Source organism: Poeciliopsis prolifica, unplaced genomic scaffold, assembly GCF_027474105.1.
Source record: "Poeciliopsis prolifica strain line A6 unplaced genomic scaffold, Auburn_PproV2 SCAFFOLD021, whole genome shotgun sequence".
NCBI lineage: Eukaryota > Metazoa > Chordata > Actinopteri > Cyprinodontiformes > Poeciliidae > Poeciliopsis > Poeciliopsis prolifica.
Window position 1 is genome coordinate 6397189 of NW_026562396.1, and position 12435 is coordinate 6409623.

A 12435-nucleotide genomic window follows, 5' to 3' on the forward strand; every position below is an offset into this window, starting at 1 on the left:
CTCACTTCCTTGTTTTCCTCTTGGCTCCGCCCCTTAGCTACAGCCTCCAATCAGAATGAAGAACACGACAGAAGTGGCGAAATAAAATGACGAAAGCAGCCAATGAGCAGGCGAAACAAAAGAAACTTCATGTAAATCGCAGAAGTGTATTGAATTAATAAATGGGTATTATACAGATAAAGTGATACCAATAACAGAACTCCTCTGGCTCCCACTTCTGATAGTACGGAGCCGTCCTAAATAAGCTCAGTTTCACAAAATGGGAGGATTTAAGAACAAAGATTCCACTGTAAAGGTATGAAATTCTCAAAATAAATGTTGTTAAAATGTAAAGAAAAGCAGAAACTTATTATTATTATTATTATTGTTGTTGTTGTTGTTGTTGTTGTTATTATTATTATTACTTGTATATATTTTTAATTATCTTTTGAGAGATGTCTCAAAAAGTTAAGAAACTTCTTCCTTGTAAATTCTTATCTCCACTACAAGTGGAAACAAAAACAAAAGAGCAAATTTTTTAGGAAGAAGATGGTGAACAGAAGCATATTAGAGGTACATTATTTATTTATTTATTCATTCATTCATTCATTCATTTATTTGTGGCAATTGTGTTCTTTATTTATTCACAGCTGGACAAAGAGAATAGGAGAAACCAGGAACCGAGCTCGAGAGAACCGCATTGAGCAGCATTGTCCCTGCAAACAGTGAGTCTCACCATGTGGCAACTCTATGAGAGAGAATTTAACAAAATTCAGTTTATTCACTTGCTGGAGGCTGTGTTTTCCTTCAAGATCTCACAAGAACTAAAATATTCTTGGCAGAAAAAAAGCCCCTCAAGGCTGCTTTTAAGCATCTGAAAGAGCAGAGAAAAGTTGGTGTTTAAAGCGCTTTTCTTTGACATTAATAAATTGCGTTATTACAGCCTCATTGTCATTAACCCTGAATTTGGACTTGGGTTTAACAATCGCGAAATCATCATTTGTGAAGTAAAGTGTCATTTTATGTTGTGTGAAGTCATAGTGAAGGCTTTTTCAGGAACCTTTGAACCTTTCAAAAATGTCAGTTTACTAAAAAAACCAGCAGTTTTTGAACATTTCAAATAGCAGTTTTTTCTATTTGATGTTTTATTTTCTTTTGAGTATAACTTTTCGCCCTTACAGATAAGCTAAGGTGGACACAATGTTGGCTTCATTTTGACCTAACGTGGGCTGTTTTGTGATTTTGGTAGCAGATAAACATGTTGTTTGAATAGACCTGCAGTTTATTCTCTAATTAGCAGATGAGATCTGTCTGCGTGTGGGTGGGTAATGGCAATTTAAACAGTTTTTTTTAGTATTATTATTATTTCTGGGTTGCTGTTACTAAGTGAAATTTGAAGGAATTCATTTAAAAGATTTCTACTTACAGCTATGTTCATTTTAATTGGACCAAATATTTATAGAATCAATTCCACCTGGCCTCAAACATTCACCTAAACTGAAACAAAGGCAAAGATATGTCTTTGTGTAGAGAGACGTTACGCCGCATTTTAATTATTCATAGTTCATAATTGGAAATACAACATTATTAACCCTCCTAGAAGCTGGAATCCCAATTAGGAAGGTTTGCCATCTAATATTACATGAAGTAAAAGGTGCGAATATAAATTACTTATTGGCACTGTGGAGCTATTTGCATTTCAGAGAAATCAGCTATCAGGTGAATAATTTGCATCAAAACATCAAATTTTGTTTGTGGAAAAGCAGTAATAGCGTTGGTAAAATTATTAATGACTCCCGTGAATGCCTTTCTCACCACATTGCACAACATCACCTCCACATTCATCTGAGATTATTTACCTTTTTAGGGCTCCTAAAAACAGCACTTTTGCCTTGCAGCAAGAAGGTCCTGGGTTTGATTCCCAGCACCAGGGTCTTTCTGCATGGAGTTTGCATGTTCTGCCTGTGCATGCGTGGATTCTCTCCAGGTACTGCAGCTTTCTCCCACAGTCCTAAAATATGACTGGTTTGTTAATTGGTCTTTCTAAATTCTCCCTAGGGGTGAGTGTGCATGGTTGTTTGTCCTGTCTGTTTCTGTGTTGCCTTGTGACAAGAGTTTTTTCTATTTTATGTTTTATTTTCTTTTGAGTATAAGTTTTCGCCCTTACAATTAAGCTAAGGTGGACACAATGTTGGCTTCATTTTGAAGCAAACACTGGCGACCTGTCCAGGGTGGACCCTGCCACTCGCCCGGAACGCCGCTGGAGATAAGCACCAGCACCTCCCGACCCCACTAGGGTCAAGGGTGTATAGACGGATGGACGGACGGACGGACGAACGGACGGACGGACGGACGGACGGATGGATGTGCTCCTAAAAACACTTTCCTTTAATTTAAGAAATGAACACCCTCAGAAACACTGACGTTGCTATGCTACTAGAATAAAACTTTTACTGTGATCCTCTAATTACAGCTTTCAATCAGTCCGGTGAGGCTTTCACTGTCAACCAATGTTCCCTCTAATTGTTCATGTGTCTGGGCGTACACACAAGCTTCCTGGGCACACTGAGGACCACTGTGAGCATCATCAGTGTACACGGCGTGGCCACGCACAAGTATCATAAATCTGGGATCATAGAAAGTTGCATGGCTTATTAAAAAAATCTAATTACATCAGCCATTTTCATTCGTTTGCTTTTAATTTCAGTGATTTGCCCAATTAAAATAAAAAAAAGGAAAGAAAACATTGCTGTTCATGAGATGCATGCTATAAGTAAGAGTCCTGCTTCAGCCAGGGTGAGAAATGAGACATTACACCTTTCAGACATAAATGTTTGTTCATATTAAAACATTCACATTTTGCACAATGAAATGTTTTCTGTAGCTTGTGATGCAGTATAAATTCTTGTAAAATATTTAATTACAGTTTTTTTTTTACGTCTGCCCTTCTCACTTCTTCTCACTTCTCCAGTGGTTGTTCACTTAGCCCAGGTTGATGGTCAGTCTGCTTCTTGCTTTATCTACTTGAATTCAGCATATTGACTGTTAATGGCCTCCATAATCTGTGGGTGGAGGAGAATGGCCTCATACTTCTTAGCCAGTGTACAAATGTCTGCTTATCCAGTCAAAAGTCTGAACTCAACATTTCAATATCAATTGCAGACCATTCCTTTCATTTGATTTGATTCCATTTGAAAGAAGTGCATTTCTGTTTTTTTTTTACTTTGGCTTGGTGAGTGGATGTCCCACGTAGACATGATAAGGTGATGGCTTTCACGTTTCTTAACTCTACCGCACTATTCTCACCTGCACGGCGCATATGACCAAGGCACGTAACCCACGTACACACTTTCGCTGCGTAGCGAAAGTGAACCGTATCGTATCATTGGCTGGATTCCTGTCACTCACTGAGTTCGATCGCAAAGTAGTACGGAAAAAAAATTTATTGGTCCATAGTCAAAACTGATGTCTGAGCTCAATGTCCACTTTACGTTGGACTTTATTTTATGCGCTACATAGATTTTCTTGTGCGCTGAGAATATGTGAGCAGTGCTCGATTGCGCAGGCGCGCAGCTTAGAGGGACCATAGATCGTGACGTAAATCTACAAATTATTGTGAAAACAATACCTGATTACTACAGCTGCACTTTATATATTGAAATAAACATTTAATTTGAACCGTTAAATCGTTTTTAGTGAACTACAATTTTTAATCTGCTGTATTTCTTTAAATTCACATTCATATTCTTCCTGCATAATTTCTAGATCGTTCCTCTTTAGGTAAAAAAAAAGAATTTTGATTTTGATTCTGTTCAGCTGAATTAAGTTTTGGCACATCCACATTGTTTAGTTTCTGTTCGATGCCTGAATGATTCAACGTTAATGAAACGGATCAGGTATGTCCCAGTGTGAGACGTAAGAAATCGCTGATTGCTCTGCGGCTCGTTTTTACTTTCAATCGGAAGTCATTCTGGCTTTAACGTGTTTTTTTAACAACATGAACGTTCTTGGTGATATAAAAACGCTTTCATTAATGTCATTGTGTTTTTGTTCATGTTATAGAGCTTTTGTAATTGTCGTTTTAATTTGAACCTCAGGGCCACCGTACAGCCTGGAGCCAGGCTGGGGCGCTTTGGGAGCCCCTGGTGGCCAGTGGCTGATATGACAATAAAAAACCTTTAATCTCTGAACAATATCAACTATTTGTGCATCGAGAAATACACTTAGCATACTAAGGTAAATGTTATTTAATTTGGTTAAGAATAATTATCGTACCATCAATAAATGACTTCTAATGCATGTTGTTAGTTGCCAGAGCAACAATAACACCTTTATCAGCTCAGAGGTTCAAACTGATGAAAAGTGAGGATGGATGCTCTCTACTAAAGTATTCCTCGCCATCTTCCATGTTCTTTCAGCAAACAGTGGAGACAGAGTTGTTTTTGGTTTCTCCACCATTGACCGGCTACTTTACCCGCCATTGAAAGTTTTATTAAAGTTTGTCTGCTAGTCTGCAGCTCATGTGACCAAAGCAGGCGAAGAGGTGAAAGGTTAAAACAGTCAACATTGTCTTGTTGGGAAACCCCAAGATCACTGGGAGTCTTAAAAGATACATTTGATTATTTTAGTTCATTTTTATCTCCAAAGAGTGATGCTGCAAAAGTCTGAACAATCGCAAACGGACTGATTAGTGTGAAAAGACGTTCAATATTATTTTATTTTAAACACTTATTGAATGCTGAAACACCTATTCATTGATATTTTAACAATTGAATTGGTTTTTATCAATGCAACCTGGCACAACATTCAGATTTTTGATCTGGGCCCAAATGGAAATGAGTTTGATGTCCCTGACATAAGACAAGAGAATCATGGACTATTTTGACTGTAAACAAGATATTTGGAGGTGGAATGATGTCACACCGCCAGCAAAGGGAGATTCTGTGATGTCACTGGCGGTGCCGTCTGTGATGTCATCAACTGCAGAATTGTATGTAACACAATTCTGCATATTTGTCATTGCTCGCAATACTACTGACCAGTTCAGACGCTCGCAAACCCCTTAAGATACTTTATCGACGATTTTATTGATAGTGTTTGAGAAAATGTCTCAGCAAAATGCAAGATCAACGATGATGGGATTTAATCCAAGGAGGGGAAGACACCCACCAAGGCAGGAGCTCTACTGCCAACCCTGATGATATGGAAAGAGAGATCCATCGACTGAACGGCCTTTTGAACAAGGAAAAGGCCAAAAGGATTGCAGTGAGAGAGAAACTGGAGGAAGAGCTCCAAGAAATGGAGTTTCAACTGAAAAAGCAGGAGGAACTAAAAGTTGGCTATTTTGATCAGGCTTGCAAAGCGAAGGCCGAACTGGAAAGGCTGGAGAAGTTCAGAGACGTGGAAGTCCTGAAATTAGATGTGATAGCTTCTCAGGCTCAGCTTGAAATCAAAGATATGGATAAGGAGGAAATACAACAGAAATATGAACAAGTGAGGGTCTCCTGCTTTCACACAGTTGAAGCATTTATGGACGAACTGCATGAAGAGAAAGAGAAAAATAAGGCATTGGAAGAAGAAATGAAGGAGCTCCAGAGGTCATTCCAGGAGCTCAATGCTAAATATAACGCGGACATGATAAAGAGGAGGGAAGAGACCAAGTCACAAACATTTTACGAGGAAAAGATTAGTGAAAAGCAGCAATTACTGGATATTGTGAAAATAGAGATGGAAACGATGAGGGTAGAAATGATAGGAAAAATTGAGTCAACGCAAGAATCAGAACAACTTTTACAGAGAGAATTGGAAGAATCTAAAAAATCGTATCATGATCTGACTTTGGTCCATGAGAAAGAAATCGCAATCCTGAAACTAGACCTGGAGCAATGCCAACAGAGCTACGGCAAGAGAAAGAAGATCATTTAGAAAACCTTGGAAAAAATAAGGAGCTGACCGACGAAACTGAAAGCCCAGAAAGAAAGTGGAGAGATCCTGAGGAAGCAAATAACAGAAGACAGAAGATTATTCCTGGAGAAGACAGAGGAGAAAAAGAAGCTCATCGACATATTGGAAATGAAAAAAACTGTCCTGCAGAAAACATCAAAAGTTGAGATAAACTGCCTGCAGGAAAAACTGAGCAACGTCATGGAAGAACTAAAAAATGTGGACATTTTGTATCAAGACCTCTCCATCCGATATGAAAGAGACATCAGTTCACTTAAAAAATCAGCAGAACGAAACCAACGTCAAAGTTTTTCTGTGCAAAATATTGTTGAGTCTACGAATGATTTACCGTCAACCAACACGGCGAGTCCTCAAGAAGAAGAGGAGGAGGAAACATCAGTCGGCCATGTTGACCCGATTAATGATTCAAATGATAACATGGATTCAGACGAGGAACAACCTGGACAATCTGAACCAGAACCAGAACAAGAACCAGAACAAGAACCAGAACAAAAACCACAACAAGAACCAGAACCAGAACAAAAACCAGAACCAGAACAAAAACCAGAACAAGAACCAGAACTAGAACCAGAACAAGAACCAGAACCAGAACCAGGACCAGAACCAGAACAAAAAACAGAACAAGAACCAGAACAAGAACAAGAACCAGAACAAGAACCAGAACCAGAACAAAAACCAGAACAAGAACCAGAACCAGAACAAAAATCAGAACAAAAAACAGAACCAGAACAAAAACCACAACAAGAACCAGAACAGGAACAAGAACCAGAACAAAAACCAGAACCAGAACAAAAACCACAACAAGAACAAAAACCAGAACAAGAACCAGAACAGGAACAAGAACCAGAACAAAAACCAGAACAAGAACCAGAACCAGAACCAGAACCAGAACAAAAACCAGAACAAGAACCAGAACTAGAACCAGAACCAGAACCAGAACAAAAACCAGAACCAGAACAAAAACCACAACAAGAACCAGAACATAAACCAGAACCAGAACAAAAACCAGAACTAGAACCAGAACAAGAACCAGAACCAGGACCAGAACCAGAACCACAGCCAGGTTGTTCTAAGGACTCTGACACCATTGACGAAATCATGACTCAAGAAGAAAGTGATCTTAAGAATTTAGACGGTAAAAAGAAACCGAAAAAAACTATCTGGAAAAGAATAAAAACATTTCTAGGTTTTAAATCAAAGAAAAACAAACAGTGAGAAGGATAAGAGATTCATATAGTATTTATCAAAAACTTTATAGTTTTAAAGTTTTAAAATTTTATGGTTTTAAAACTTTATAGTTTTAAAGTTTTAAAACTTTAAAGTTTTAAAAGTTCTAAAACTTTATAGTTTTAAAGTTTTAAAACTTTAAAGTTTTAAAACAAAGTTTTAAAACTTTAAAGTTATAAAGCAAAGTTTTAAAACTTTAAATTTTAAAACAAAGTTTTAAAGACAGAACTTGTCTTTAAAAAGACAGTTTTTCCCCCGATTGACAAAATAGATCCTCCCAACCCAACAGAAAAATGGTGGGCAGCACGGTGGCGCAGCGGTTAGCGCTGCGTCTTCACAGAGACCATCTGTGTGGAGTTTGCATGGTCTCCCCGTGTTTGCGTGGGTTTTCCCCGGGCGCTCCGGTTCCCCCCACATCCCCTAAAACATGCAGGTCAGGTCAGTTGGTCGCTGCAAATTGTCCCCAAAACAGTTTATAAACTCCAAACACATGTTCAGTTTTATTGTTAAACTTGTAAAATTAATTGGCATTTTCCCTCCACTGGTTTAGTGATAGAGGCTCATTACTGCAACACTCAGCTAAATATTTATAGCAACGTGTTGATTAAAATTTCCTCTTTTCATAGTAATGATTTCTGTTTATTTTCACTGTACTTGTGCTTTCATGGTTTGACCTTTGGTTGACCTTTTCACATAAAATTGCCCTGAATTGTAGCTCGTTATGCTGCGTTTAAACCTGTGTTTTAGAGAAGATTAGCAAAAGGATCATGCAGTGGCGTCTTTAGGACGACTGTGTCTCTGTGGGTAAATGGACCAGAAGGTTGTCGGTTCGATTTCAGCTTCCTCAGCCACATGTTGAGGTGCCATTGGGCAGGGGATTTAGCGGCAAGTTGCCCAGCGACCTGCATGTGGTTGTAAATGTGTGTGTGGGTGAATGTGACTGCAGTGTGAAGCGCTTTGAGTATCAGCATGACTAGCAAGTTCAGTCCATTTACCTTTGATAATAAATCCTGGTTTTCTTTTCATACCAAACATAAAAAACGTGATTTAACATGTTTGGACTTTTTCAGGTTCCAGTTAAATTAAGATTAGAGTTAAATATGTACATTGAATTAGATGATAATTGTAATCATAATTTAATAATCCAGACCGTGAAGAAGCTCAGAGTTGTTTTATCTTTGATAAAACAGGTTTTATCAAAGATAAAAGTTACCGTGTGCCTAAATCAGTTTTTTATAGTCAGACTGCAAATTATGTTTTGTTTAGGACGTTACTTCTCGGTTTTGTTTTTGTCAACCTGGGTTTAATTCCCAGTCCTGTGGAATCTGCTGCATGTCATTCCCTCCTTTCTCCTCCCAGTTTCCTGTTCAACCACTACAAAAATAACAGCTACTAGAGCCTAAAACACTTTATTAGAGCCTGAAAAACTTTTTAAAAACTAAAGAAATGGACCAAAAGTGAGAATATGATTACCTCCACATTGTGCTCGTTTCCTCATGTTAACAACTTTCTTCCATTGACGGTCAAAAGAAACCAAAAAAAACAATTTGGAAAAGACTAAAAAAATTATCTTATTTAAGAAGACAAAGAAACACAAAGAGTGAGAAGGATAAGGAACATTAATTAGGATTATTATTAGAATAAAAGAAAGAGAAGAACTGAGGACCAAATGCAGGTTGTAACCTCTGTGTTTGGGGCAAGTTTTAAAACTTTAAAACATTAAACTTTTAAAACGTTAAAACCTTAAAGTTAAAAAACAAAAAAGAACAAAACAACAAAAAAAAACGTTAACATTGTAAAGTTTTGAACATGATGGGAGTCACTGACCAAAAATATCAGTGTGACCGCAATGCATCATGGGGGATTAGCTCAAATGGCGGGGCTCAAATCTTTGAGCCCAGCCCCTCACGCAAAAATGACGCAAAAGGGGTCGAGTTTTCACAGACTCGTGAATGGTGTGTGCTTGGTTCGCATTTTAGCGTGTAATTGTAGTTCATAGATTTGAAATTGTTTATCTCAAGGTATCGAAGGCGGGTCGCGAACCAGCGACCCACAGGGTCGCGCCGGTCCTCTGTCACTTTGTGAAACCGCTCGCAGAAGCGCATAATCTACGTCGGAATTTTGAGTCGTGGATTTTTTTTTATTGTTTCTTTTCACCTTTACATACTTTTTATTTATTCTTTTGTAATGTTTATAATATGTATCAGGTTGAATTAAGTTCAGAGTGTAAAATACATATTTAAGTAAAATCAGTCACAATATGTACCTACATCGTAATATGATCTTATGAGAACTTAAGCTTTCTGACACCTCAGTGTAACTGCACTGTGTTAGGCTGCTCTTTGACCTTTCAAAGACTAGCCTGAAATCCCACAGGAGTCAAAGTTCAAGTGATGAGCAGCACCTTACCTGAGCCCCTGCTGTTCAGTAAACGTTGCATACTCCAGATCAAAACAACTAAAAGCAGCACAACAAAGTGATTCTGTGAACAGGTTTTATTCAGAGAAGAACACACTTCCACTTATAATGAATAGTATCTTGTACTATAAATTGGAGAAAAAAATCACAATAAAAATACACAAGTATAAATAAAAAGTACAAAAGATTTATGTACATTTTTACAGAATGAACATCCACCTATGGGGGTAGGGGTTTGTGGCGGTTGTGATGGTTGTGGCGGTTGTGGAGGTTGTGATGGTTGTGATGGTTGTGGAGGTTGTGATGGTTGTGGAGGTTGTGATGGTTGTGGAGGTTGTGATGGTTGTGGAGGTTGTGATGGTTGTGGAGGTTGTGATGGTTGTGATGGTTGTGGAGGTTGTGATGGTTGTGGAGGTTGTGATGGTTGTGGAGGTTGTGATGGTTGTGGAGGTTGTGATGGTTGTGATGGTTGTGGAGGTTGTGATGGTTGTGGAGGTTGTGATGGTTGTGATGGTTGTGGAGGTTGTGATGGTTGTGGAGGTTGTGATGGTTGTGATGGTTGTGATGGTTGTGATGGTTGTGGAGGTTGTGGAGGTTGTGATGGTTGTGATGGTTGTGGAGGTTGTGATGGTTGTGATGGTTGTGATGGTTGTGATGGTTGTGGAGGTTGTGGAGGTTGTGATGGTTGTGATGGTTGTGGAGGTTGTGATGGTTGTGATGGTTGTGGAGGTTGTGATGGTTGTGATGGTTGTGATGGTTGTGATGGTTGTGGAGGTTGTGATGGTTGTGATGGTTGTGGAGGTTGTGATGGTTGTGATGGTTGTGATGGTTGTGATGGTTGTGATGGTGTGGAGGTTGTGATGGTTGTGATGGTTGTGATGGTTGTGATGGTTGTGATGGTTGTGGAGGTTGTGATGGTTGTGATGGTTGTGGAGGTTGTGATGGTTGTGATGGTTGTGGAGGTTGTGATGGTTGTGTGGGTGGAGGTTGTGATGGTTGTGATGGTTGTGATGGTTGTGGAGGTTGTGGAGGTTGTGATGGTTGTGGAGGTTGTGATGGTTGTGATGGGTTGTGGAGGTTGTGATGGTTGTGATGGTTGTGATGGTTGTGGAGGTTGTGATGGTTGTGGAGGTTGTGATGGTTGTGATGGTTGTGATGGTTGTGATGGTTGTGATGGTTGTGGAGGTTGTGGAGGTTGTGATGGTTGTGGAGGTTGTGATGGTTGTGATGGTTGTGGAGGTTGTGATGGTTGTGGAGGTTGTGATGGTTGTGGAGGTTGTGGAGGTTGTGATGGTTGTGATGGTTGTGGAGGTTGTGATGGTTGTGGCGGTTGTGATGGTTGTGGAGGTTGTGATGGTTGTGGAGGTTGTGATGGTGGAGGTTGTGATGGTTGTGGAGGTTGTGATGGTTGTGGAGGTTGTGGAGGTTGTGGAGGCCTTTGCTGGCGCTGCTCTGCCAGCCAGGCCTCCAAAGACTGCCCACCAGCGCTGCCCAGGCAGAATGTGGCGCTGCCAAAACGGCTGTGGCCAAAATATTTTGTCTTTGGATGGCCACATGCCCCACACATGTTGAATGCCACCTTCCTGGTGTACCTCCTTTTCTGCACACCGGCGGCCTCTTCCTCTGCCCTGCGTCGCCGATTCCTCTTTGTGGAGCGGGGCACAGGGGGAGCTGGCAGAGGAGCCACTGGCATTCCCACCAGAAGGACAGGTGGAGTGAGGACAGGAGTTGCTGGGGGATGACCTGCACCTGTCAGTGCTGACCCCGGCTGACCCCCTAGCGTGATCTGGAGTCCTGGCACTGGAGCTGCCGGTAAGATGGGCCGCAGCGCCGTGGCACTGGCTGGCTGTCTGCCTGGCCGCAGCTTGGGAGCCTGACCCGCCCTGTTTGGGGGCAAGACAAACTCATATTTGGCCCCTGAAGTTTTTGGAGTCTGGCTCAGTGGTTCCCGTGGAGCAGGAAGCTGAGAGCCGGCCACAGCGATGCGGTCGTCACTAGCAAGGCCCTGGGTCAAAATACTCAGCTCCTGGTTGTTTTCCCTCCGATTAAACCTGCAGTTACAAAAACGTCATAACATCATAAGAAACAGACCTTTCTTTCAAATGTCTGTTTACAAAAAAAGAAAAAAAAACCACAAAGAAACATACTTACCACTGTGTCAAGGTCCTTTGATTTAACAGAAACAGCTGAAGAGATGTGGCCTCCATGAGGGGCTGGCTGTGGAGGACCAGGTCCCGGATGTGGTGATAGTCCGTCAGGACTTTGGTCCATCGAGGAAGCCTCACACCAGCCTTCTTGGTTGGGGATTTATGCATCGAGCACAGCTTGATGCACATGGCCTCCACCACGCGACTGGTGCTGGGCCACTGGGCAGGCCCCCCAGGATGTCCAATCAGACATCTCTTCACACTCTCCACTCCAGGTGTGACGCCGGTATTCTTGGGAGCCTTGAAGCGTCCATGGACCAGTTTGGGCTGGTGTCTTTGGATGGTATGGAGCCTCCTCTTGTCTCCATCTGGAAGATCGGCCCACAGGCGGATGACCTCTGTGACCTGCTGCTCTTCCAGGTAGAGCGCCTGACGGAGGGACACCAGGTACTCAGCCAAGTCCTGCACCTTGTCCCAGCCAGGGATGCCATCAGGGCCAAGAACCGGAGCCTGCATAGAAGAATTAAAATACAAAATGTCAGGTAAAATGTCAGCATTAAACCACGTACAATATTAGTAACAATCTGCAGGTAGACAGAGTAGCAGCTGATGAGTAATCTACTCACGGGGAGCTGGAGTGGACCGCTGGACCCAGAGGGCCCTGCAGGAGCGGGCGCTGCATCCGTCTGGGCGGTGGCCG